The sequence below is a fragment of the Hakea prostrata genome, chromosome 9 (genome assembly GCF_041222555.1).
Source record: "Hakea prostrata isolate BN-2017 chromosome 9, UWA_Hpros_2, whole genome shotgun sequence".
Taxonomy (NCBI): Eukaryota; Viridiplantae; Streptophyta; class Magnoliopsida; order Proteales; family Proteaceae; genus Hakea; species Hakea prostrata.
This window is the reverse complement of record NC_142608.1, coordinates 56,250,749-56,278,662: the sequence shown is the minus strand read 5'-3', so window position 1 is coordinate 56,278,662 and position 27,914 is coordinate 56,250,749. Positions and strand designations below refer to the sequence as shown.

Genomic DNA, 27,914 nt, shown 5'->3' with positions numbered 1-27,914 from the left:
TAAAGGAATGAGTTTCAAAGAAACTCGGTAAGGCGATTAAAATCCATAATAACATAAATGGCGGGGATTCAGAACAATCATAAATGCAATATGATATGAGACAAACAATGAATGAATGATTCTAACTCTATGTATGCTTTGGTCTCTATTGGCGGACATGCTTTAAGTCATAGCACCGTACTTCTTTAGGAAAGTCCACTCACATCCTCAACCATTTAAGATATCTTGGATTCTCTCACGGACCATTTAAGCGGTCTTGAGCGGCCGATTGGTAATGGGTCCTTCATCCCTCGGGACAAACCTTGGCGGGGGTTAAGTCAACACACTCTCTCACAACCATTTGGTATAAATCTTGGCGCATGTCGGGGGTAATACCTAGCCAAATGCAAGTCTTCTACTTGGTTACATCAAGTCAGATCCGAGATACTTCCATTCCTCGTCCCTGACGATCCTTTCCGGTATCCTTCACACTAGAGTCAGCGTATCCTATGGCACCGACCAACTCGGACTACGGACTCATCAACCCTATTGGTCGTCCACATATGGTAAACGGGAAGCTCTCACGTCCTCTCACGGGTTGGTTACCGGTCTTAAGCGCCCGTGAGCCCAAGTCTAACCATATGCAACCCTACCAATAAATGGCCCCCACAATGTGATTCCTGTCCTCTCACCGGGTTGGTTACCGGTCTTGAGCGCCCATGAATCCCCATTGCTACCACGGGTCGTTCGGTCTCAATACCCCTCCGATTAGGGTCGACATAACAGGACATCCTAGCCAAACACTACTAGACAATCCTATATATGTCATCCAACAGTTTAGGAAGGTGTCAGAGGGCATCTCCGGAAACATCCCATAATATTCCCGTAGTAGTCCAAGGACGAAATGTCAAAAGGACACCTCTCCTTTCCAAACCATACGTAAGCATACACATGCATCAATTCATATCATCACATATATGGTAACTCCATATATGGAAAGAAATCAATATTTACAATCATTTGTATAACATTGGTAAGTAAATCATACATGAATCAATTCAATATGAATAAGTAATGCTACTGTAATCAAAGTTATGCAACAGTAGTATATCATTGTAAGAATCTAATTTAGGAAACATATTAATGATATTCAAATATAGAAACTAGATTCATGCTATCTATGTAATTAAGGAAATAACCATCCTTACCTTTTATAACTCGCAAAGAATCCTAAGAAATCAAGTAAGATCTTGGCAAACTTGAGAAGAAGGTCCTAAACAAGTATATACAACATATTAGGAAAGATCCCTAACAGAAAATATAGCAAAACATCCAAAGCAGACCAATGTAGAGTTCTTTGTACTCATTGGTCGAGTGGATTGGTCGAGTGGTCGGTCGACCAATCAGTCGACCAATGCGAGACGATAGCTTAGAAAATCGAGTTTTGAGATATGAAATCCGAATTTGGTGGTTCAAAAGGGTACTAATCAAGGGGTAGACTACATCAGTAGTATTCTAGCATATAGGGGACCTCAAAACACTAATCAAATCAAGGTATCAAGATCCAAATTAGGAAACAAAAAGTTACCATAAATAAATCAAACATGGATCTTGATGAATTTTGAAATAGAAAACAAGGACAAGAACAATAGGAGGATGGATCATTGCTTTGGTAATGAAAACATGAAAACATGCATAGGTCTTCATAGAATAAGGCTTAGAAGCATAAATCTAAATAAGGAAATAAAACCTACCATATATGTACTATCATGCATCATGAAGAACACATAGTAAGGTAGAAGAGAACAACTAGAATTCTATGGATTATGGATCATAGAAAGAAAACACAACCATTAACCACTAACATGATCAATGAAAGAAGATCCAAAGAGATCGGAATTCAGATTAGGAAATTAACGAGAGATTAAATCATGGTTTGATCATGAATCCTTCAAAAGCTTGCAATGATCATGGTTAAGATCATTGTTCTAGCCTTAAATCCTTAGGATGATCATGAGAACATGTTCGAGAGATGTTTGCAACGAGAGGATGCAGCATCTCTTCTCTGTCTCAACTCAAAAAGGAAAGAAAAACAAAGATGTAGGAGAAGAAGAGAGAGTAGACATACCTTTTGATGCAAAAAGAAGAGTTCCGACGAAGATCCGCCAAGAAAACTCCAAGGATGCAAGAGAGATGACTTGCGAGAGGTCTTTGGTTCGTTCCGGAGGGTTTGGAGGCAGCAAATACGAAGTGGACTCGAGGTTAGACTTAAATAGAGCAAGAATCAACCTAATTGCCAAAGACAGCACCCATTGGTCGAGTGGATTGGTCGATTGGCCGATCGACCAATCGGTCGACCAATGCGACAACAAGGCCAAAACAGGGAATTGAAGGCCCAGATCAAATCCAAACCTAAAGAGGTTTTGCACACAAGTCAAGTGACTTACCTAGTAGGTAGAAATGCCTTCAAACCAAGATAGAGAGCACTCCAAGTCCATCAACTAATTAGATCTTCATCGGGATTCTGTTTCCATAAATAGAACCTCATCATCAACCTTCATGGATTCAAAGCCGGACACCAAGTCCTCTCTTTGGGATGGCCCAAAGCTGACTTCTTACTTTACTTCGGGGGTTGGGCCCTACAAAAAACAAGGTTGGGGGGGGGGGGGGGGGGGGGGGGGCCCCCCCGCCCCCCCCTTTGTGTAAAAAAAAAAGGATTGGGGGGGGGGGGGGGGGGGGGTACCGGCGCGGGGGGGGGGGGGAGGGCGCCAAAATTTCATTTAATTGGGGTATGGGGGGGGGGGGGGGTTAATTTAAAAATAAAAAATAATAAAAAAAAAATAAAAAAACAAAATCAAAAATCAAATAAAAAAAATAAAAAGAAAATAAAAAAAAAAAAAAAAAAAAAAAAAAAAAAAAAAAAAAAAAAAAAAAAAAAAAAAAAAAAAAAAAAAAAGAAAAGAGAGGGAGTGGGGGGGGGTTGAAGGTTGGAGAGGGGAATTAAAAAATAAAACTTTGACCATGGACCCTCTGCTGTAGCTTGTAGTCCACCGATCAGGGGAAAGGATATTAGAGAAAAAGAAATTGCAGAAAGGAGATAACATAAAATAAATAACAAAGCATAAAACAAAGTAATAAAATGAATGAAAAAACTTAACCAAAGAGAGGCACGACTGTAGGCATCTCTGATCAAGGACCCAAGGGAAGGGAGAACAATAAATAAATCCTTATAAATGCTGAAAGTAAATTGCAGAAAGTAAATAATTGAGTAATAAAAGGAATTAACGGGAAACCTTAACCAAAGAGTGGCACAACTGTAGGCATCTCTGATCAAGGACCCAGGGGAAGAGAAAACAATAAATAAATGCTGAAAGTAAATCCTAAACTAAGAATATGGAGGGGTAGATAGAAGCGGGAATGGAGGGAGGAGAGAAGATTATTGAAGAAGGTTACTTACTTGCGAATTGAACAAACGATTCGAATATCAACCAACCCTAACAACCAGATCTAGATCTAGAATGATCTAGATTTGCAATTGCTAGACCCAGAGAAAAACGAATCTTAAAACTTAAAACTTGAACTTGAATTGCATTACATAGAAAAATTAAACCTAAACATTCAATCTAGAAATTTAAATCTCACAAATGCCAGCAAAGAAAACTAGAGAAAGCCTAAATAAACTGAAGAGAGAAGAAAGAGTGCTTCTACTAAGCTATAAAACACCTTCTCCCTTGATGGAGTATGCTCTCCTTTTATAGAGTTTACATGGGATATGAATCTTGACAGAATTTGAATCAAACTCAGGGTTCCTATCTGACTCAACCAATTAGGATTTTGACATACTAATCGTACTGATTTAGAAAGATCAAATGCATAATTTCATCATTGGATTTTAGGATCAAGAAGTCATGAAGCGCTCCTCCAAATATTAGCTCGATCGGACACCAGAGGACCGTTCGATGAAGGGCTTGATCGAAATTGAACAGAGACATTCAAAAACGGGATTTTTCCTTCTTCCTTATCTGAATATAATTCTTTTTCCTCTTTTTTCTTTCATTAATCAAATCACAAATAGGAAATAAGATATTGAGGTATGCAAGGACTCGTTTCTCCATTTGGACTATCTCAATAATATCTCTGTAGATTTGATTGATAATTTATAATCTCAGCCTATATCAAATTTGCTTTCTTTTTCTCTTAAATGTTTCGGAGTTGGCCCATAATCACATCTCTAGCCCATCATGCTCCAGATTAGGCCCATTTTGCATTTGAGAATTTGAACGGATCTCTTGACATGTAAAATTGCATGATTCATACCCAAAACTCCAAATATTTGCTTAAATATTGAAAAGTCCTAAAATCTGCAAAAACAACATAAAACCCAAGGTAGCTCCACTCTAAGTGTGTAAAATGCATGCTTTATGCCCTAAGATTTCACACATAAATGTGATCATCAGATTCCCCCACACTGAGACTAAGCTTGTCCTGAAGCAAAAATTAAAGAAAAATACAAATGCAGGTAAGAAACTAGTGCAATAACAAAATAAATTATAACTCACTTTTGTAGGAATCACGGTTACACTTAGCATGTGCAACAAGCCTTAAAACCACTAGGTTACTCCTAGAGGACGAGTTTTGTCTCGTGAATGTTTGCAGAGAATATACATCCAAAATTCCAATTTAGCTCAAAATAAAACATTGCAAATTCCAACTCTAACAATTGGTAAGTACTCATACAGGATCAATAGCTATGATAATTTTTCTCACCATTGATTTAAGATCCCCACACTTGAACTTTATTATCCTATATTGATTCTTGAGACTTAGCATATATCTCAATCAAAGACTCACCTTATATCTTTCAAGTACACCTCTCATTTAAGCAAAATCACTCATAAAGTAAGGGGACCAAGGACTAAGGTTTTGAAGTATTTTTGACCAACAATTTTACCAAGGCATTGATGACACTTGTATTTATCTCTCTCTTTTCTTTTGAGTAGTGAACTCTACTTTACTCTACTACGGTTGGCTTGAATAACATGGTGGAGCAAACACCAGAAACCCAAGTTACTTTGTAGCTTTGCTTTGCATATGCCCACATAGACAGTGATGCGAGAGTTCTTTTCAATAATCTCCTTCCTAAGAGTTTCGATCAAGTCACCTCGATTCTTGAGTCTGAGTGCACTGTCTAGTTCCAAGGAATTCATCTTTTACTTTCTAGTCTTGTTTTTTTTTTTTTTTTGTCATGCCATACAAAAATTGATCTCAACTCCTAGCCAAAGAAACAAAGACCCATGAAACTCATAAATGGTCCAACGCCTTAAGTTAAGGGCCTTTTATTCTTCTAAAGTAAGTCTCATCTCAACATACATACAAGTTACCTTCCTCTCAATAGGGTTTTTATGTGTTCACGATGGGTACCAAAATCACTCTCATTTCACACATCATAGCAATTGAAAGAGTATGTACACTAACCAAAAGTCAAAGTTAAAATCTACAAAGAAGCTAAACCCCCTACACTTAAGTAATGCAATGTCCTCAATGCATGCATGCTAAACAAGGAAGACAAATGAGGGGTATACCTTTCAGTCAAGATGTGCTTATCATGGGAAGCTTTAGTCTTATCTTCAATATCAATGTATGATGGGGAAGGCATTCCAAATAAGAAAAACCATGAATAGAAAAGTCATCTCTAAAGATTTGAAGAAAAACATTCACAATGTTAAAGAAAATTCTCATCATATGTTGATGTTCTCTATAAGGTTTTGCATCCTTCATAAGATGAATATGATGTTGTTCAATGGAAGAGCTTAGACCTTTGACATTAGTGATAGACCAACTCAATGCTTCTCTATTATCATTCAACAGTGTTGCGTCCTTCTTCTATTTGTGGTTGTTTCCCTATCCTGAACATATTAAACTCTACAGTTTGATTTTCAAAAGACAACCGTAAGAGGCCATTTCGACAATTGATTAATGCATTACTGGTAGCCAAAAATGGTCTTCCTAGAATTATTGGGATTTCTTCCTTGATTGAAAAAGGTTTAGTATCTAGCACAATGAAGTCAACTGGAGAAATAAATTCTCCCACCTTTAGTAAAATATCTTCAACCATCCCTTTAGGAATCTTAACTGATCTATCTGCCATCTGAAGAGTAGTTCTAGTTGCTTTCAATTCTCCTAATCCTATTTGCTTATAAACATGGTAAGGCAAAAGATTCACACTTGCACCAAGATCAAGTAAAGCATGTTCAATGTGTGTATTGCCTATGACACAAGCTATGGTAGGGCTTCCTAGATCCTTATACTTGGCTGTTACAGGTTGAGTAATTATGGAACTAATGTTACCTGCCAAGAATGCCTTTTTGGAAATGCTAGTGATTCTTTTATGAGTGCATAAATCTTTCAACACTTTTGCATAGACGGGGATCTGAGATATGACATCCAAAAGAGGGATATTCACTTCTATCTTTTTGAAGACATCAAAAATTTTCTCCATAGTTGCAGTCTTCTTCTTATTAACTAGACGACTAGGATAAGGAGCCTTAGGAACATAAGGACTCCCATTTGAAATTTGCTCTTTTCTCATAGTTTCTGATAATGGTTCACCACACTCAGGTACTGCTAAAGCAACTAACTCATCCTCAACTTCTATAGGTTCCTCAGACAAACTTTTATTAGGAGATACTTGAACATTCTCCTCATCACTGTGGTCACTAATCTCGCTCTTTTCATTAGTATGTGACTCACCTGTTAAATACCCTTTCCCACTTCTCAATGCAGACACAGAATTAATTGAAGCTAAAGAAAAACGGGAGGATTCAACTTGGTTGACTTGATTTGGTAAATTTGATGGTCTTTGTTGAATCTGAATCCTAGGATTTAACTCAGGTTGGCTAGGCATTTTACCTTTTTCTCACTTAGACAAAGCATTTGTAAAAGTGGAAATTTGTTTTTCCATGTTATGCATAGAAGTCATGAAGGTGCTGGAAAGTACTTCCATATTCTTCTTTAAAGTAGAAAGACGAGAAAACTCTGGATTATTACCTCTATTGAAACTAGATGATGATTGATTTTGTGCAATGAGAGGCATATGAGGCACAATAGGTGGATTGACATGCCTAGCTAAATTGACATTTTGAAAATTAGGGGCTTGAGGGAACTGGACATTTTGATTATGAGAAAATTGGGCACTTTGTTTTTAAGGGGCACCAAATTGATTTTGTGTGGAATAATTGTTTAATCCATTTTGGTTTTGCCCTTGAGACCATAAAAAGTTAGGATGATTCTTCCACCCAGGATTGTACATGTTACTGTACGTGTTTGAAAACATCGCAATAACATTTTCATGTTGGCCTCCAGAATAATTAGGACATTCATCAATTACATGTGTAGAAAACTGACACCATGCACACATAGCAATATATTTGTCAATAAAATGTGCTTGACTTGATGGTGGTGGTGCAGCTTTTACTACCAAAATCTCTAACTTTTTCAAAAGATTGTCTATTTGTGCTTCCTTATGAACTTGGCTATCAACAAAATATCTCCTACTAGTCCTTTCAGATTCTTGGGTTGACTCCCTGTCACATCCCGCCCTAAATCCACACAGAGGGTACCCTATCTGGGTTACTCGGGAGTGATCCACAGCCCAACAAATCCAGTTTAGGAACGATCATATCCACCTAGCACAATAATATAATCAAAAGCAAGAACAAATTATGGTATTCAAGTAATCTAATAATAAAAGTTAGGAAATGATCACAGAAGGATCACGAAGAACATCAGAGTGCAGAATAACAAGTACCAAATCAAAGACAACTATATAGTATAGGGGAAACATACTCTACAAACGTGGGCGGAAGGTAGATCGAAATAAGGTAAAGGTTACAACCAAATCTCCAAAGAAGGAAAATAAAAAGGTAAGCAACTAAGTTACAGTTTCTTCTAACTTATACAATGTCTCCTCAATAACATAATCATAAGAAACTAAGCCAGGCCGGATCTACTCCTGACAAATATGAGTCTTGAACTGATAGCCTTCACAAATGTAGTCAACGTGGCCAAAGTGGTATGAATCACCAACTTAGTCCTCAAAGTGTTGACCGTCACAGTCAACAGTAGTAGTACCTGCAGAAAGGTCTAACAAATATGTTGCAAAAAGGAGTGAGTTCAAAAGAACTCAGCAAGGAAAGTTATTCCATAATAACATAAATCATATGATGCACAACATAGCATGATGCAATATGATATAAGACATATGATGCAAACATGAATCTAACTCTAAGTATGCTGGTCTCTATGGTAGACATGCTTTAAGTCATAGCACCATACTTCTTTAGGTAGTCTCAATCACTTATCACCGGGGGGAATTGGGTCCTGCATCCCTCTCGGACAAATACATGGTTAGGGTTTCGGTCACCACTCTCTCACATCACCATTTGGTCTAAGTATTGGCACATGTCAAAGTAAAGCCTAGCCCAATGCAAGTCATCTACTTAGTCATATCATGTTAGTTCCAGATACGTCCATTCCTCCCCTCTTGGGATCCTTTCTGGTATCCTTCACACTAGAGTCACAGATATTACTCACCGGACTCATCAACCCTATTGGTCATCCACAAATAGTAGACGAGAAGCTCTCACGTCCCCTCACGGATCATTTCACCGGTCTTGAGCGCCTGTGAGCCCAAGTCTAGCCATTTGCAACCCTACCAATAAATAGCCCCTTTTGGGTAACCGCAATTCAATTCATGTCCTCTCACAGAGTGGTTACCGGTCTTGAGCGCCCACAAATCCACACTCCTACAACGGGTCGTTCGGTCTCAATGCCCTTCCGATTCGGGTCTGATATGACAGGGACATCCTAGCCATACATCTAGACAAGTCTTATTTATGTCATCCAATGATCCAGGAAAGCGTCGATAGACATCTTCGGAGAACATCCCATATTATTCCCTCCGATGTCCAAGGACAGAAGTACCAATAGGGCACTCCCCAATCCCAAATCATACCTAAGCAATCACATGCTTAATTCCATCCATTACATATCAACAATACATTATCATATTGGAAACATCTCATAACATCTCATAATACAGTGTATAAATAAATGACAAGAATAAGTAAATATGATAAACCAAGTAATTAAGCATGGTGCTACTGTCATAAGGTAACTACAGTAGTCCTATGATGTCTAAAATCAACTAATAAGTTAAGTCTACTAAGTTACCAACAACAGTGTAAAAGTCATACAGCCTATGTTATATGGCAATAATCGTCCTTACCACAAATTGTGAAGAAGATGATCCGAAGTCACAAGAGAATGGTCCAATTATAGTCTTAAAGCCCTAAACAAACATACATGAAGGATTAGAGAAGAAATCAGAACAATCGGAGATCGAACGAAATAAAACTGGGCAAAAGTTGTTGACAGCAACATTGTTGGTTGATACATTGGGTTGATGGTATCGATCAATAGTATCGACCAACAGAGTCTTGGACAGCAAATGGGATTTTTGGGTTTTGGCTCAAAATTCGTCTTCCGGGTCTCGGATCAATATGAAACTTGGAGGGAATGCTAGGAACAGTAGTAGGAGGCTATGTAGAAAGAATTAACATGATCCAATGGTCAAATTGAAAACCCCCAAATTGAGGTCCTAGGTTCAAACTTGCAAGAATCATGTTCTTCAATGGAATCAATTGAAATTGCAAGAGAACTTAGGAATTCAATTAATAGAATGATGAGCAGCAGAATATAGACAATTACTAACATATAATCAGACCTATTTGCTAAAGAAAATCAGATTAAGAAGATGAACTCATGTTTCCATGAAGAGGAAATCAAAATAAGAAAGCAAGAACATCAAGTATAAGAAACATAGCATGGAAAGAATGAAGAAAGGTTTAATCAACCCAAGAGAGCTTGTAGAAGAGGTGGTTGCAAGGTTGCAGCACCTTTTTCACGAACTCGGTACAAGACAAGAGTAGATAGGAGTAGAGTAGAGAGAAGTGAGAGACCACATACCTTGTAGATGAAATTTGAGAAGAGAGACAAAGGATTCTTGAAGAAGATCAACACCCAAGCCAAGGAGGAGGCTTAGAGGAGCTTTCCCACGTTCTCAGATGTTGAAATGAGTGAAATAATGATTTAGGTTCAAGGTTTCACTTAAAAGGAGGAAGGAATATCCAAAAAGCACCTTTTTATTCGAACCTGGGCTTGTTGGTCGATACCTTGGGTTGATGGGTATCGACCAACAATAGTTTCAACAGAATTTTCAGGAATAGTTCAACAACTTCGGATGTGGGTTCGGATGGCTATACAAGGTCAAATTGAGTGAGGTTTTCTCCTAAAAGTCAATAAAGAAGTCTAGTTTTCAGAAATACCTTTGGATCAAGCATGGGAGTTCATTAGATCCACCAACTAAGCTCACCTTCTTCGATGCGCAAGCAGGATTTTCCAGACATAGTTCAGAAACTTCGAATAGGGATTTGGAGGGCTATATGGATTCAAATTGAGTGGGGTTTTCTCCTACAAGTCCATCAAGAAGTCTAGTTTCGGGAAATACTTTTGGATTGAGCACAAGATTTGATTAGGTATTTCAACTAATTCACCCCTCTTCGGTGCGCAGATTCAAAACTAACACTGACAATGCTCTCAAATGAGGGGCATCATCGTCAATGTCCATGGGCTTGGACTCCGAAACAAAATCATCAACCAAAAGGGTCTACAAGGACTTCTCCCACCACTTTGGGTCATTGGATCTACAGACAATACAATTTCCGGGCCGGGTCAGGGTAAGGATAAGGCCGGAGGCCCTAAGGCTTTCAAGGATAACAACATTGAAATCAAGGTCCAACTTCAAGGTCTAACATTAAACAAGTCTTTCTTTATCCCAAAACAAATAGGGTATCCCGGGCTAGGTTTGGGCTGGATTTCACACTCCCATTCTCTAGTTCTATCGGCTAGGTCTAAAAGAAGTTCCCAAGCTTCGGAATCATCAGTGAATGATGCAAATCCTGTGGGGCACATAGATTCTAAAAGTTGCTTAATTTGTTTGATAATCGATACCCTCATAAATTATTTGGCATAAATGCCATAATTCTATACCATGGTGAGGGCATTCTTGGAGAAGACTTTGGAACCTCTCCATTACCTTAGCAAAGGACTCATTGGGTTTCTGATGAAATTGAAGAATATCATTTCTTATTTTATTCATCTTGGAAAAAGGAAAGAATTTCTTCAAGAATAGGATAGTGAATTGTTCCCATGTGGTAATGCTATCCCGAGGTAAGCTATAAAGCCACTTTTTGGCTTAGTCCTTTAATGCAAATGTAACAAACCATAGTCTTACAGCATCATCAGTGAGTTGTTGTACCTTCATAAGGACACAAACCTCCTCAAACTCCCTAAGGAACAAATATGCATCTTGATCAGGTAACCCATGAAATTGGGGTAATATAGACAGATAATGAGATTTAAGTTCAAATTATTACCCCTCACATCAGGTAAACGTATACAGGAGAGTTGTGCAGATCGAGTTGGATAAAATCTATCTCTAAGACTCTTAGGTGGAGAAGGTGGAGGTAGGTCTTCCATGGTCAAGGTAGACACTTGAACAATTCTATTTGTGGAATCATGAGTCTAGACACACATGCACTAACCACCTAATGCAATTAATGGCTCTTATGAAAGAATGAGTTTTTATTTTTTATTTATAATAAAGTACATAAAGAAGAAAACAAAATAACAAAAACAAAAGGGAAAGTAGTGAATTTCCCATCACAAAGATTGAAACAATGATTCCAAAGCTGTAAGGTTGCCGTATAGTTGAGCGCTTTATAGGTTTGACAGCAAGGGAATCCATATAGTCTTCGGAGCCACTTACAATCGAATCCTAGGGATTTTGTAGTAGAGTGGGGACTACTATACGGTTTTGTTTCTTACTCTAATTAAGAGTAATATCTTTGAAATTTTTTTTAAAACACTTCGATTTACCTAAGAAGGAGAAAAATAAAATGGACTAATACCTCCCCGACAACGGCGCCAAAAACTTGTTTGTGAAATTAAAAATAATCGTAAGCGCACGGTATCGTGTAGCTAACGGGTCGATCTCAGGGAGATGTGCCACATAGAATTCAACTTCTTAATGGTAATGCGAGAGTAGAATGATTCAAATTTTGATAACTAATTAATTAAACTAAACCAACAATCCTAATCCATACATCTAATGCAATTGAATTGAAATAAAAATTAAAGCAAACATAACTAACGCATAAGTAATAAAGGCACAAAAAAATGCGAATAAGAAATAAATAAAAGGGAAGTGATCCGAGTGTCAGCTCTAGATCGAGGGAAGGGGATTATAACTATAATGACTTTGACCATGGACCATTTTGTGTAGCTTATAGTCCACTGATCGGGGAAAAGGATATTAGAAAAAAAGAAATTGTAGAAAGTAAATAACAGGCAATAAAAGGAAAGGGAAACATTAACCAACGAGAGGCACGACTATAGGCATCTCTGATCAAGGACTTAGGGGAAGGGAGAACAATAAATAAATCCTTATAAATGCTGAAAGTAAATTGCAGAAAGTAAATAACTGAATAATAAAAGGAATTAAAGGGAAACCTTAACCAAAGAGAGGCACGACTGTAGGCATCTCTGATCAAGGACCCAGGGGAAGAGAGAACAATAAATAAATGCTGAAAGTAAATCCTAAACTAAGAATATGGAGGGGTAGATAGAAGCGGGAATGGAGGGAGGAGAGAAGATTATTGAAGAAGGTTACTTACTTGCGAATTGAACAAACGATTCGAATCTCAACCAACCTTAACAACCAGATCTAAATTTAGAATATCTAGATCTGCAATTGCTAGACCCGAGAAAAAACGAATCTTAAAACTTACAACTTGAACTTGAATTGCATTACATAGAAAAATTAAACATAAGCATTCAATCTAAAAATTTAAATCTCACAAATGCAAGCAAAGAAAACTAGAGAAAGCCTAAATAAACTGAAGAGAGAAGAAAGAGTGCTTCTACTAAGCTCTAAAACACCTTCTCCCTTGATGGAGTATGCTCTCCTTTTATAGAGTTTACATGGGATATGAATCTTGACAGAATTTGAATCAAACTCAGGGTTCCTATCTGACTCAACCAATTAGGGTTTTGACGTACTAATCGGACTGATTTAGAGAGATCAAATGCATAATTCCACCTTTGGATTTTAGGATCAAGAAATTGTGAAGCTCTCCTCCAAAATTCAGCTCGATCGGACACCAGATGATCGTTTGATGAAGGGCTTGATCGAAATTGAACAGAGACATTCAAAAACGGGATTTTCCCTTCTTCCTTATCTGAATATAATTCTTTTTCCTCTTTTTCTTTCATTAATTAAATCACAAATAGGAAATAAGATATTGAGGTATGCAAGGAATCGTTTCTTCATTTGGACTATCTCAATAATATCTCTGTAGATTTGATTGATAATTTATAATCTCAGCCGTAGATCAAATTTGCCTTCTTTTTCTCTTAAATATTTCAGAGTTGGCCCATAATCATATCTCTAGCCCATCATGCTCCAGATCAGGCCCATTTTCGCATTTGAGAATTTGAACGGACCTCCTGATGTGTAAAATTGCATGATTCATACTCAAAACTCCAAATATTTGCTTAAATATTAAAAAGTCCTAAAATCTGCAAAAACAACATAAAACCCAAGGTAGCTCTACTCTAAGTGTGTAAAATGCATGCTTTATGCCCTAAGATTTCACACATAAATGTGCTCATCAACCACCCAGAGACTACAAGTGTCAGAGATCTCACACTGAGTTGACCTATGAATGAGTCCATTAAGCATGCCAAGCATAATGCCTAGTACATGGGGAACACTGAAGTTGGGCAGAAAAGAAAGACTGAACTATGCATATAGCCGATCACCTTTACCAAATAAGATATGCTATGTTTAGATGCCAAACAATGATGCAATCATGATCAATGTGAAGTTGGCGAACAGGGACATGCATATAGTATTAGTGGATACCTGATCTTTGGTAAATATCTCTTAGATGAAGCATTTCAAAAGTTAAGGTTGGACAATAGCATATTCACACGTGAAATCCCTCACAATCCTTAATCTGAAAATCTATGTTGTAGGTCTAAAGACCCGAAGTCAAGGTGGACCCTCTCGTTTGAACCCATTGGGTCTGACCTAGAACCAATGGAGGTTGATAATAAAGAGTCCATTATGGAAACTTTTTTTGACTGTGAGAGAAGATGTAGCTTGAATGAAGATGGACTTGGAAAATGGACATTGAGTACAGTGTTGACACCTTTGGAAGGTCCTACACAATCAGGTAAGACCCTTTCTTAAGTTGGAAGAGGACCCAAGTGATGAATATGGCTTTCGGAGACAAAAAATCAGCGTTTGACCTAAGGGGACTCCCTTGGTCACCCCAGGCAACCAAGCCAAGTGACCAAAGCTGGCCAAGGACATAATTGTCTCTTTTGGAAAAAATTAGGTTATTAGAGCCCTATATTTTCAAATTTTGATCTAATTCATACTACTTTGCCTCTTAGCTATTGGAGAACGTGAGAAGAACCCTAAGCTTCCTCTTCAAACCCAAGGTTGATTCCAAGCATCCGTGAGAGATTCTCCATTGAATCTTCTTCTACAAGGTTAGTATTCACATCCATACTCTATTGATCTACTCTCTCTATTGTTTCAACTCATTGTTTTGATTGTGAGGAGGGTTTTACACTACTGTAATGACCTAATCTCTTATTCTCATAGTCTTAAAGTGAATTCTCATTCACTGTATTCTTTCCATGGAAAGCACAGTATGATTTCGGTGTTTTACCTAGCATAATAACCATGATTTATTCTTACTTGAGTTGTTTGATTTCTAATCTATGTTAGATCTGTTCCTAGGTTGTTTTATAACCAAGATCTACTATTTTCTTATCTTTAGAATGAATCCCCATTCATTCTAGTATTTCCGTGAGAATTTGCAGATCAAGCCTATTATGTGATTCCAAAGACCTTGTTTGATGTTTAGATCTTCATAGATAGTCTTCATATGTTATTTAGAATTTTCCTAATAATTTTGGAGTGTTCCGATCTTGAATGAAGAGTTTCTGACCAAAGTTAGAGTTTTCTATCCGTACACAGCAGGCTTGGTCGCCTACCTTGGTCACCACAAGCAACCAAGCCCAACAGACCAAAGGAACCCTGACAGCAAACTTTGCTACGTTTTTATCCGTTTTGTCTCCGATCATTAGGGTTTGATCCTTATACTCTATATTTGTTTGTTTAGGGTTGTTTTGGTGATTTTGGACTTACCCTCTGAGCTCATATTTCGAAGTTTACGAATCAAATTGAAGGTGAGTACGTTCACTCACAATTAACACGATTACTTGCTTTGATATACTAGGATTTGTATGCAAGTGTTAGCTACTGTAGTTATACTTTTTCTATAATGTTATACTTCTATAATTCCATAATATGGTTCATTATGTAAATTGCGTACTTGTAAGAATGTGATTGATTCAATTGTGAGTTGGACTTTATTGTTATATTATGGAATCATGATATGATGTGATTGCCTAAGTGTGGTTGTGGATTGGGGAATGCCCTTTTGGCATTGCTGTCATTGGACACCAATGGAGGTGTTATGGGACGCATTCCTATGGTGCCCTTTGGCGCTTTTCGCAACTATTGGATGACATACCTAGGACATGTCTAATGAGTTTGGCAAGGGAAACACTGTCATATCTGACCCTATCGGAAGGGGTATTGAGGCCATGTGACTTGTGGTAACAATGGGGATTGGTGGGCGCTCAAGACTGTTAACCAACCCGTGAGAGGGCACAATCACATTGTGGGGACCATTCATTGGTAGGGTCACACATAATAAGCCTGGGCTCATACTAGTAACCAACCCGTGAGAGGACATGAGTGCTTCTCGCTTATTCTATGTGAATGACCAATAGGGTTAAGAGTTTACAAAGTCGAGAAGGAGATGGTGACTCTAGGGAGGGAGGTATTGGAATGGACTGCCTAGGCACAGAAGGGAGGCCATCATACTGGAACAGACTGTCTAGTGCACGGAAGGAACGTATCCAACTCCGAGTAGATGTGACTCAGTAGATGACTTACATTGGGCTAGGTATAAGCCTGACACGCGCCAATACTCATGTCAATGGTAGAGTGAAAGAGTGTTGCCCTAAACCCTAGCCATGGAATGTCCGAGAGGGATGCCCTGGCCCAATTACCGTAGAGAACCCAAAAGACGTGCGTCAAAGCCCTGAGGGAAGAGTGACTGAGACTACCCAGAGGAGTATGGTGTTCTATCTTAATGCGTGTTTGCCACTAGAGATCAACATATATAGAGTTACAATCAGACTTGCATTCATTGTTTCATATCATTTGCGCCATGATTGTTTTGAACTGCTTGTAGTTGTTTATTGTGATTGAGCTACTAGTTGAGTTCTGTTGAGCTCACCCTTCGGGGGATATGTTTTCTTTAGATTTTATTGCAGGTAATTATGACTATGAGAGCTAAGACTACGAGGCCACGGCGAGTGACTTGTATTACATGCAAGATCTTGGCTGTGACTAATATAACAGTGAAGATTTCCAGTGTGACTCGTATTACATGCAAGATCTTGGTTGTGATGAATATTAGGAATGTCCTATTTTGGAGCTAGTGCACCATATTTGGATATGGAAGTCTTCAAGTGTAGAGACACTTTATTTGAGTTTTTGGAGTTGTATGAATAGACTTAGTCTTATTCTTGTTCTTAGTTTATTTAAATTGTAATACTTTAGAGTTTTGATCTACTCTTACGCATTGGACCTATAGAGTTATTTTCCGCTATACTCTCTAGTTGTTTATCTAATTGGTATCATTTTATTTCGCACTCTGATTATACTTTGAGATTTATTTTTCAAATCTTTCATTGATTTGTTTCTTGATATAATTATACATTGATTATTCTTTGCTCGTGATTATGTTATTGTGCAATGTGGGTATATGATCGCTCTAAACTTGACCATGGGACTGTGGATCAAACATTTGGCTATCATGATTAGAATACTAGTTGGGGGGATGTGATAGAGTGGTATCAGTGCCCAAAGTTTTCAAACAATCATAATCATATAATATAGTAATGAAGCATTCTTGAGTCATAAATCCAAAAGTGACTCACGCTTCTTAGAAGTGAATAATAGAAAACATAAGAATATAAACAAGTTTTAATGAAGCATAATACACCAAGTTTGAATAATACACAACAACCATGGTTAAACAAATATACATCTTAATGCAATAAAGGAAATGCATAATGTACAATAAGAAAGTGAAACAAACTGGACTTCATTAATTCTTAGAAAATTTTTACAAGACTGAAAGGTAAATAAGTACACCTGTGATAACATAAAAAGAAAACCATAGAACTGTCTATCTTAGAAATCGTCTCTGTGAGTCGAGCTGATCTCTCATAGCTCGACACTCCTCCTCTAATAGTGACAGTCGCTCTCCCACAATATACATGTAAGTCTATATCCTAGATAATGTGGAAGTCACCACATACATATGAGAAGCCAAGTTTGGAGTCTCAAAATCGGATGTGAAGGACCTGCAACCTTAAACTGTCGAGGTGGAATAGTATCCTCCTCATTTGCCAAAACATCTTGTGTCTCCACATCTCCCTGATGTTCCTCTCCATCACCATCATCATCACCATCCTGAGCCTGAGCATGAGCCTGAGCTAGAGCTGGAGCATCCTCATGCTCATCCTCACCCTCAGATCTCTCTGCATCATCTCGATCAATCTAGACCCGATGACATCTCCTAAGTCCAAACTAAGCTCCCTTGTTTCCTAGAGACTAACATCAAGGTGTTGGAAGATGAGTGTGAGAAGTTGACCGAATGCCAAGTTCATGACCCCAAGAAAATCAACTCGATTGATCATGACGTGCTGCATGATATAGGCTAAATCGATGCAATGCCCCTTGTAGATGCTATAGATGATGAGCACCTTCATCACCATAACACTACTGTGATGCCTGCCCTTCGGTATGATATTTCGCCTGATGATGCGAGTGATGACTTCAGCCGAAGGAATCATCTATGTGCCACTACTCAAACTATAACATCTATCAACGCTCCAAAGTGTGGCACAGATGTGAAATCCCACCTAACCCTAACCCTAACCCGAAAATCTATAATGTAAATCTGAAGACTCGAAGTGAAGGAAGAAGAAGTTGTGGGCCATCCCAATTTGAACCCTTTAGGTCTGACCTAGAATTCTTGGTGGTAGACGATGAAGATCTCGGTATGGAAACCCTAAGTGAGTTTGAAAGAAGAGGTGTCTTCAATGAAGTTTTACTTAGAAGGGAGACCAAGAGTACAATGATGACACATTTGGAAGGCCCTATAAAGTCAAGTAAGACCCTTTCTAAAGTTGGTGAAGGACCCAGGTGATGCTTGTGGTGGTCGGAGACCAAAAATCTGATTTTTGGCCTTACTGTCAAGCTTGGTTGCTTACCCTTGGTTGCTTTACGTGACCAACCCTCCCAGGGACAGTTTGGTCACTTTTTGGAAACTTAGGTTTTTGAAGCCCTATATATTCCAATTTTGTTCTAATTCGTCCCATATTGTTCTAAAGCCTTTGGTGCCCCTTGGTGCTTTCCCTGATTACTGATTGACATACTTAGGGCATGTCTAGCAGTGTTTGGTTAGGAAACCTTGTCATATCTAACCCTATCGGAAGGGGTATGGAGGTCGAGTGACCCGTGGCAGCAATGGGGATTTGTGGGTACTCAAGACCGGTAACCAGTCTGTGAGAGGATGCAAATCACATTGTGGGGGTCATTCATTGGTAGGGTTGCATATAGTAAGCTTGGGCTCGTGGGCATCCAATAATGCGAGAGGCATGAGGGGACACGAGAGCATCCCATTTATTATTTGTGGATGACCAATAGGGTTAAGAGTCCACGTAGTTGACAGGGAGACGGTGACTCTAGGGGGAAGAATACCGGAAAGGATCGCGACAGGGGGAGGAATGAAAGTATTCGACCCTAAGTAGATGTGACACAATAGATGACTTGCATTGGGGATTGTGTTGTAGGTACAGATGACTGCGAGATTCCAAACTCTGAGGCCACTGCTTATGACTCGTATGGTTTCCAAGATGTTGGCGACTACGAGCAATACAGTGAAGCAAACATGTGTGAGGATGAAGCATACTAAAATTTTCCGAATCTTGGAGCTAGAGTGTCCCGTGTGTCCCGTGTGATGACAGAGACATTTGAGTCTAGATATTATTTGATGGATATAGATACTCATTTTGTTTTGCTTTAGAACGAGCTTAGTTTCTTTATTTCTTTCAGTTGTAATACCTTAGATTCAATCTATCTTCTACTTTGGTTTGAGAGTATATTTATGCTACACTATATTCTGATCTTGTTTTATTCTGCACTCTGATATTCTTTTGTGATCCTTTATTGATTGTTACACCAACTTGACTTCCTCAAGCTTCTTTTCTTTCTTGATCTCACTTCCAAATGAAGTATTAAGCAACGCACTTTCAACCAATGCATTCACTTGCATCACCGCAGTTAAAGTCTTTCTGCTAAGCATTCCTTGATCAACTTGAACTTCAAAGGCTGAATTTCCATCAAGAAGAAATTGTACTCTTCTCAAAGAATAGAGAATAATTGCTTGGTGAGAAATCAACCAATCCATTCCCAAAATCACATCAAAATCCTTCATATCTAAGAATATCAAATCAGCTTCCAAATTCCTTCCACAAACAATGACAGGGCAAGCTTCAACTACTTGATCTAACTGTACTACTGATCTAGTAGGTGTACTAATCATCAAACATCTAGATAAACTCTTTGGTGTCATAGAAGTACTTCTTACAAATGTAGATGATATAAAAGAATGTGATGCACCAGTATGAAATAATACAAAAGTAGGTACTAAAGCAACAAGTAGCGTAGCTGTCACAACATCATGGCTCATATCCTCTTAGTCCCAATAATGCTGAACACTTTTTCTGTAGGAGGGGCTGGTGCAGTCTTAGCCACAGTTGCTACTGGCTGCACATTTCTTCGAGGGCAAGTGTGGGCATATGTCCAGTCTACTTGCAGAAGAAATAGATAGGATCTCTTGGTGTAGTAGTAGTAGTCACTGCCATTGGTGGTCTCTGATTCACATGCCTAGGATTACCATAGACTGTCACATCCACCCAGCCGGTACCCTACCTGGCATACCCAAGTGTGTGACCCATAGCCCCGAAGAACAAGTATCGAGGAAATCATCCTCCCACATATGCAATAACATAATCATGAACGGAATATAATCAATGTGTAATAATATAAACAAGAGATCCAAACAAGGAAAGAAAATGACAATGTAATCAGAGTGCGGAAAATGATACCAAATATATATATATATAATAAAAAAGGAGTAGAGTGAGGCGGAATCTCACTCCACAATTACAACGGAATGTAGCTCATAAGTCAAAAGGGAAATTACAACTGTTCTCAAAGGAAAGTAAGGAAATGATAATCAAACTAAACTAAAGTATTTTCTACTTTATAAAGAACATTCTTACAAGTATAAACTTCAGATATTAGGCACGGTCGTTTCCACTCCACGGTTGGGCTAATCATGGTACACAACATGATCACACGAGGAATCATCACCGAGATCTTTATAACCACCAACACCTTGTGTGAAGTATGCTTCCTCAGCTTGCGCTTCTTCATATTGGCCGTCATAATACTCAGTACCTGTAGAATAATCTAACAAAAGATATTTGCACAAAAAGGAGTGAGTTCAAAAGAACTCAGCAAGGCATGTTAATCCACAAGAACATAAATAACATGATTGCAGAACATAGCATGATGCAATGTGATATTAAACAGACAATGTATGTATGAATCTAACTCTATGTATGCTAGTCTCTATATGCAGATATGCTTTAAGTCATAGCACCATACTTCTTTAAGTAGGTCTCAATTCACTCATCCTCGGTTGGCAAAGGGTCCTTCATCCCTCTTGGACAATCCATGGCTGGGGTATAAGTCACCGCTCTCTCACATCACCATTTGGTCTAAGTATTGGCGCATGTCAAGGTAAAACCTAGCCAAATGCAAGTCATCTACTTAGTCATATCAACTCGGGTCCAGATACGTCCATTTCTCCCCTCTCGGGATCCTTTCTGGTATCCTTCACACTAGAGTCAGTATAGTCCCGGACTACGGATTCATCAACCCTATTGGTCATCCACAAATAATAGACGGGAAGCTCTCATGTCCTCTCACGGATTGGTTACCAATCTTGAATGCCCATGAGCCCAAGTCTACTATTTGCAACCCTACCAATAAATGGCCCCCACAATGTGATTCATGTCCTCTCATGGATTGGTTACTAGTCTTGAGCACCCATAAATCCCCATTGCTACCATGGGTTGTTCGGTCTCAATACCCTTCTGAATCGGGTCTGATATAACAGGGACATCCTAGCCAAACACTGCTAAACAAGCCCTAGGTATGAAAATCAATAATCCGGGAAAGTGTCAAAGGGCACCATCGGAAATATCCTATGCTATTCCACTGATGTAAGGACATAAATGTCAAAAGGACACTTCCCAATCCCAAATCATACCTATTCAATCACATTCTCAAATCAGTCATAACATACACAACCGATATCTCATCATATAGAAAGAGACACATAAACATGATCAATCGCATATGTAATTGATAAGAATAATTATTCAAAATCAAAAGAATACATGAACATGATACTATTGTACTTGCATCAATAATATAATAATAAGAAAATACATTTATGGTAGTGAATCTAAGAGAATCCCAAAATATAAACTAAGATTCACGCAATCTACGTAATTATGGAAATAACTGTCCTTACCTTAAATAGCTTCGATGAATATCCAAAGATCAAAGTGAGTGGTTCCAAACTTAGCAAATAAACCCTAAACAATCATAGATACATCATTAGGAAAGAGGCCTAAAAGATCAAAGATCAAACGAATCAAATCAGACAAGAACACAACTATTGTCTTGGTCGGTCGATTGGGTGGTAGCTTGGTCCAGTCGACCAAGCAATTGACCACCTGAAACAGTACGAAGCAGAATTGTGGTTTTTTATTCGAAACTCATTCTACAAGATCCGATACACTACGAAACTTGGAGAAAACCTCTAGAACAGTAATCTAACAGTAGCATAGATTAGACACTAGCAATGATCAAAAACACTACTTACTAATTTGGAAACATGACTTTCTAATTTGGTAAAATTCATAGTTTTCAATGAAAACATGCTATGAATTCAAAGGAAAAACTAGAGATGATTGGATCTCATTCTAGTAGAAGATAAGCAAGAGATCATACATGAAACCATCATGCAAAATAGATCTAACATGCTAAGGAAATAAATCGAAAGAATAATCATGGTTTCATGAAGATTTCACAAGGATCATGGCGAAGATCAATATGAACATAAAACCTTAAGAATGAAAGAAGATTGTAGAAGAGATGGTTGCAAGGATGCAACATCTTCTTCATAGTCTCAATCATAAGAATAAAACATAGCAAGAGTAGATCAATACAACACAAGAGAGATTACTAACCTTTGATTGAAGAATAGGAGGTGAGAAGCTTGAAGTCTTGCAAAGTTCTTCACAAACACCAAGGAGAGGCTTTGAGAGAGTCTTCCCACGTTCTCTGAGGGTTTTAGAAACAAAGGAGGCTAAGAAACTTGTACATCTATTATATAGAGCACCAACAGACCTAAACAGAAGACCTTGACAGATTCTGACCCTGTTGGTCGAGTGGTTGGTCGACTGGCCCAATCCACCACCCAGTCGACCAAGCCAGTTAGCAAGGCCAAGACAGGGAATTGAAGGCCCAAATCAAGTCCAAACCTAATGAGCTTATCTCAACACAACATATGACTTAACTTGTATAGAAAAATGCCTTCGTATCATGTCTAACTATACTTCAAGTCCATCAACTAGACTCATCTTCAACAAGGTACATTTTCCTTTCCAGATCTGAACAAGCTTCCAAGTATGGAGCACCATGATCAACTTCCATGGGTTCTGGGTCAAACACCATGCTTTCCATTGAGATGACCCATAGTTGGCTTCTTCCTTCGGGTCTTCGGACCTACAAACAACAGGGTTTCCGGGTCAAGGTTAGGGTTGGATTTCACATAGACTGGCCTAGAGAATTGAACATTCCCAGATAGCATGTTCCCGCTATTTTGATTCTACTGTCCAATTTGAGTATTCCCAAAACCTTGCCCCACATTCCTGGGCTGAAATGTTAGGGTGGGGTATGGTGTAGGTTTAGTGAACTTCCCATCAATCCTTTCCACATAGCTAGGATTCCTACTCTGCAGGGATCTCTAGAGACGAAAATGCTCCTTCTCAGACTCTCAATCGGTAGAATAGTGAGATAAGTCTTGATTGAGGGTCTAAGTCCTTTGAATAACTTCTTCACCTTTGTTCGATCTGTTCTCAGTCACTCAGGAGCGAAGAAATACAGTTCCTCGAACTTCTGCTGATACTCCAACACAAAATGTGGTCTTTGCACAAGAGCCATGAACTCCAACTCTTTTGCATCCTTCATAGACAGGAAAATAATTCTTACAAAAAGCATCTTTAAAAATTTCCCAAGAAATACCATCAGTATGCAAAGCTTCCAAAACAAGACTGATGGCATTCCACTATGCATCTGCTTCATGCTGAAGTTTCTGCTTGGCAAACAAAATATTTTGTGCCTCAATGCACTACAGATTCCTGAAAGCCTTCTCTAATTTCCTAAGCCACTTATTAGGGAATAGACACGTCAGTGAAATTTGGCACTTGGAGTTTCAGAAAACTTTCCATCAACTTGGAATGAGCAGTACTCACATTCCTTCCAACATTAGGCACAACAACAGGGTAAGGGTTCACCTGGGTAGCAGCACAAGTCTCATTGTGTATAGCAATGAATTCAGTCATCATCTGATTAAACTGTATGCTTTGCTGTTGCATGATGTTCCTCATAATATTTGCAATATCCTGCAAACTTGCGATCAGGGGAGCACCAGGTGAATTCCCAACAGTTTGACTATTCATCGGTACCTTGTCACCGGCACCATCAATAGATACACCACTATTAGGGACAGTCCCATTCACATTCCTACTTGTAGAGGTGCAGCGATTCCTAATGTTAACCATCGTGTTAATCCAACATGAAGGCAAAAATCCACGAAAATTATCAAAAACATTCCTATGCTCCAAACATGTAAAACACACTCAAGAAGATGAATTGAAGCTTCAGCATTGGGCATTTTGTGGGCCCTCTCTCTCTCTCTCTCTCTCTCTCTCTCTCTCTCTCTCTCTCTCTCTCTCTCTCTCTCTCGCTCTCTCATCTTCTATTCTTATGAGTGTTCTTCTCCTTCTTCAAGTCTAAGATTTCCTCTTCATTTCCCTGTAAATGACCTTGTTTAGAGAAGTGATATAATTTAGATTGAAGGAATTAAAAGAGCCAAAGGTAGATATAAGATAATCTTAAGAGAAGTGCTGAGAAAGGATATGCATAGCTTAGGCCTTGCATCTAGCATGGCCTCAAATATGGCTGATTGGAAAGCAAGAATCTACTTAGCTGACCCCATTTAGTTCGGACAAGGCTTACCATTGTTGTTGTATATTGTCCCCCCATCAATATAAGAGCCCAAACCTAGGTAACTCTCTCTGTCTGTTGGATTCCTCGCTCTCTCGATGTTTCTCTCAATTTGTCTTCTTGCTAATTTCATTCTTCTTATGATGTCTTCCCTACTAGTTCATCTTCTTTCTGATTTGCCTTCTCTAATTCTCTTTCTTTGTGATCTTCCTCTCCATTTTGTTCTCCACCTATTCACTACCATTATGATTACTCACTCTTGTAAACCTTACTTCTTCTTATTCCGCACACCTTGGAAATAGAAATAAAAACCAGCATACTTCCTTCTTGAACAAGCGCTTTCCATACTAATGTTAGTTCTTGTTTCAATAGAACTCAAGGATGAGGTTTTCCTTTTCCTTTCCTTCTTTTTTTTTATTTTTTTATTTTTTTGGGGGGGGGGGTTGTAAAGAAAAAAGAGAGAGAGGAAGAATTGATGCAAGACAACCAGCTAGGACCAATTCAAACTAGCAATGGACACCATTTCAAATTAGCCAACTAGTCAAGATAGAAGGTCCCTTTGCTCTACAACTTTGTCCAATCAATCGGGATTGCAACAATAGGAGAAAACATGAAGAAAGAGGGCCAAAACACGTTTGCATCACTGCTCATGTGAGCAGTTTCACAACCCAATATTTAGTATATTGGGAATGTTTCATAGAAGATTTGTGGGGCCCAAGATGAGTTTCCATGAAGATTTTATTCTTAGGAGATTTAGGACTTTAGTTTAGTTTCTATTTTAGTTATTATGCGTGTAGTTGAAATATAAAGCTTAGTAATTTCTAATTTTAATTAGTTTCTATATTTATAAGATTCTATTGACATTAGTTACTAAGATATTAGTGTTATAAATAATATTGATTGTGGATATCCATCACCCTCCAATAGACAATACTTCCAATTGAAGATCTCAACCACCTCAGCATACAATCTTGGTGATTCACATTCCCATCTTAATTGAAGATTACAGTGATCTCAACACACAATGTTGGCAGTCAATATTTCCATTCTATGCACCTTCTATATTGGGCGGCAATCTATCTTTCCATATCAAGAATATCTTATTGTGTGCAAGAATCATATATTGTATTTCCATATCAGAGTAGATGCTCTTTCTACTATAAATATGTAATGCACTCAACTGAATGAATCACTTCTGATTGATCTTGTTCTAGTTTTCTTATTTGTCTCTGATATATTCTCTTTATTTTATAACACGTTATCAGCACGATTCTGCTCGAAGAACGAATCCGCTCGAAGTATTGCGTTTTGAGAAGAAAGACAGCAGACTATGTATCATTATGTTTTCTATCCAAAATGAAAAGAATGATCGACCTCCTCGCACGTTTTTGTAAACAATGGAGTTTGCCTTGTCCATCTTGAAATGTAAGTGCATCATGATAAAAAGGTATGTGTTTTATTGAATCTAAGAATCAATCAAATAATAAGATATTATGTTGCTTTAACGATTGTGGTTTTATTTATTGTATATAGTGGTTGCTAGCTTTGCACCACAAATATTGTTAAATGCACCTGAAGTTGCAAGATTTGAAATTGTAAATGAATACAGTTCTACAGATGTACATGAAGTTGCAAGATTTGAAACTGTAAATAAGTACAGTTCTGCAGATGCACATGAAGTTGCAAGATTTGAAACTGTAAATGAATATAGTTCTACAGATGCACATGAAGTTACAAGATTTGAAACTGTAAATAAATACAGTTCTGTAGTTTTTGAAATTAATTCTCTTTTGAAATTATAAGGAGAAAATATTATTCATGAAAATATCCCAGCAAATTTTCAAGTTTCAGATTTGTTGTTACAATAGTAATATTGTAAAAGGAGTTTTAAGAAATACTCGAATGATATCATGCCTATTTGTGGTTGAGTAAAATAATGGACTATTAATGAAAAGTCATGAAGCTCGTCTTATTGGTTCTGTTCCATTCCCTGAAGTGAATGCAACAATTCATGATATGCCTGAAAGAAGGCAAAATTAAAATTATGGTCATGACTGTGGAAGAGGATGAGACAAAAGACGGAACAATTACCGTCATTATTATGGAAATAAATAAGAGAATAATAAGGATTCTCAATATAACAATTCAAGGAGTGAAGATAATTTTTGTTACCGATGTGGTATGAAAGCCATTAGACATGTATCTGTCGTACTCCACAATATTTAATTAAGCTTTGTCAAGCCTTAATTAAAGAAATAAAAATAATGTGGAGATAATTGGATTTTCCAAAATCATGATACTTGAACAATTTTTGCCTACAAAAAAAATGATGATTTTAATGGCTTCATAGATACTACACATCTAGATGCTTCAAATTCCTTTGAAGATAATAGTTGAAGATTTGGTTATGGTTATTTTATTTGATGACACGGAAGCCAATGTTCATACAAGAATTGTTAGTACAACATTGATTGGAAGCTCCGGAAGAGCTAATCTATTATTATCTGGGAGATAAAATTGACTATAAATAATTCATTATTTTGTAGTAAGTCTCAAAGAAACTTATTAAGTTTCAAAGCTATTTGCCAAAATGATTACCAGATTGAGACTACAAATAATGGTATAAATAAATATCTATACAAAGATATTAGATATTTCTCCTAATTTGTACTACACGAATATCGTATGGTTGAAACACATGCTTGGGTAAATCAAATGAACATTGATTCCAATAATTTTATTATTTGACATTATCGGTTGGACAATCCCGGATCAAGTATGATGCGAAAAACTATTGAAAATTCAATTGTCATCCATTGAAGAACCAGAAGATTCTTCAATTAAGTGAATTTTCTTGTATTACTTGTTCTCAAGAAAATTTATTATTAAATATTCACCAGCTAAAGTTGAGATTGAACATTCTACGTTTTTGAAACGTATAGAGGGTGAAATATATGGGTCCATTCACCCATTATGTGGACCATTCAGATAATATATGATTTTAGTAGATGCATCTATAAAGTGGTCACATGTATGTTCATCATGAACTCGCAATTTGGTGTTTGCGAGATTGTTTGCTCAAATAATGAGATTAAGAGCATAATTTATGGATTATAAGATAAAGACAGTTTGTCTTGACAATGCTGGTAAATTTACATTTCAGGCTTTATGATTATTGTATAACAACTAAGATCACAGTTCAATAGCCTGTTGCTCATGTTTA

The 27,914-nt window shown here is 37.8% G+C and overlaps 1 non-coding gene across 1 annotated transcript; it reads left to right on the top strand.

Moving 5' to 3' along the window:
• The first annotated feature begins 11,084 nt into the window (after positions 1-11,084).
• Positions 11,085-11,191, top strand: LOC149005640 (small nucleolar RNA R71). Its single transcript, XR_016169998.1, has one exon. It is a non-coding gene; the product is annotated as a small nucleolar RNA R71 (small nucleolar RNA).
• The last annotated feature ends 16,723 nt before the right edge of the window (positions 11,192-27,914 follow it).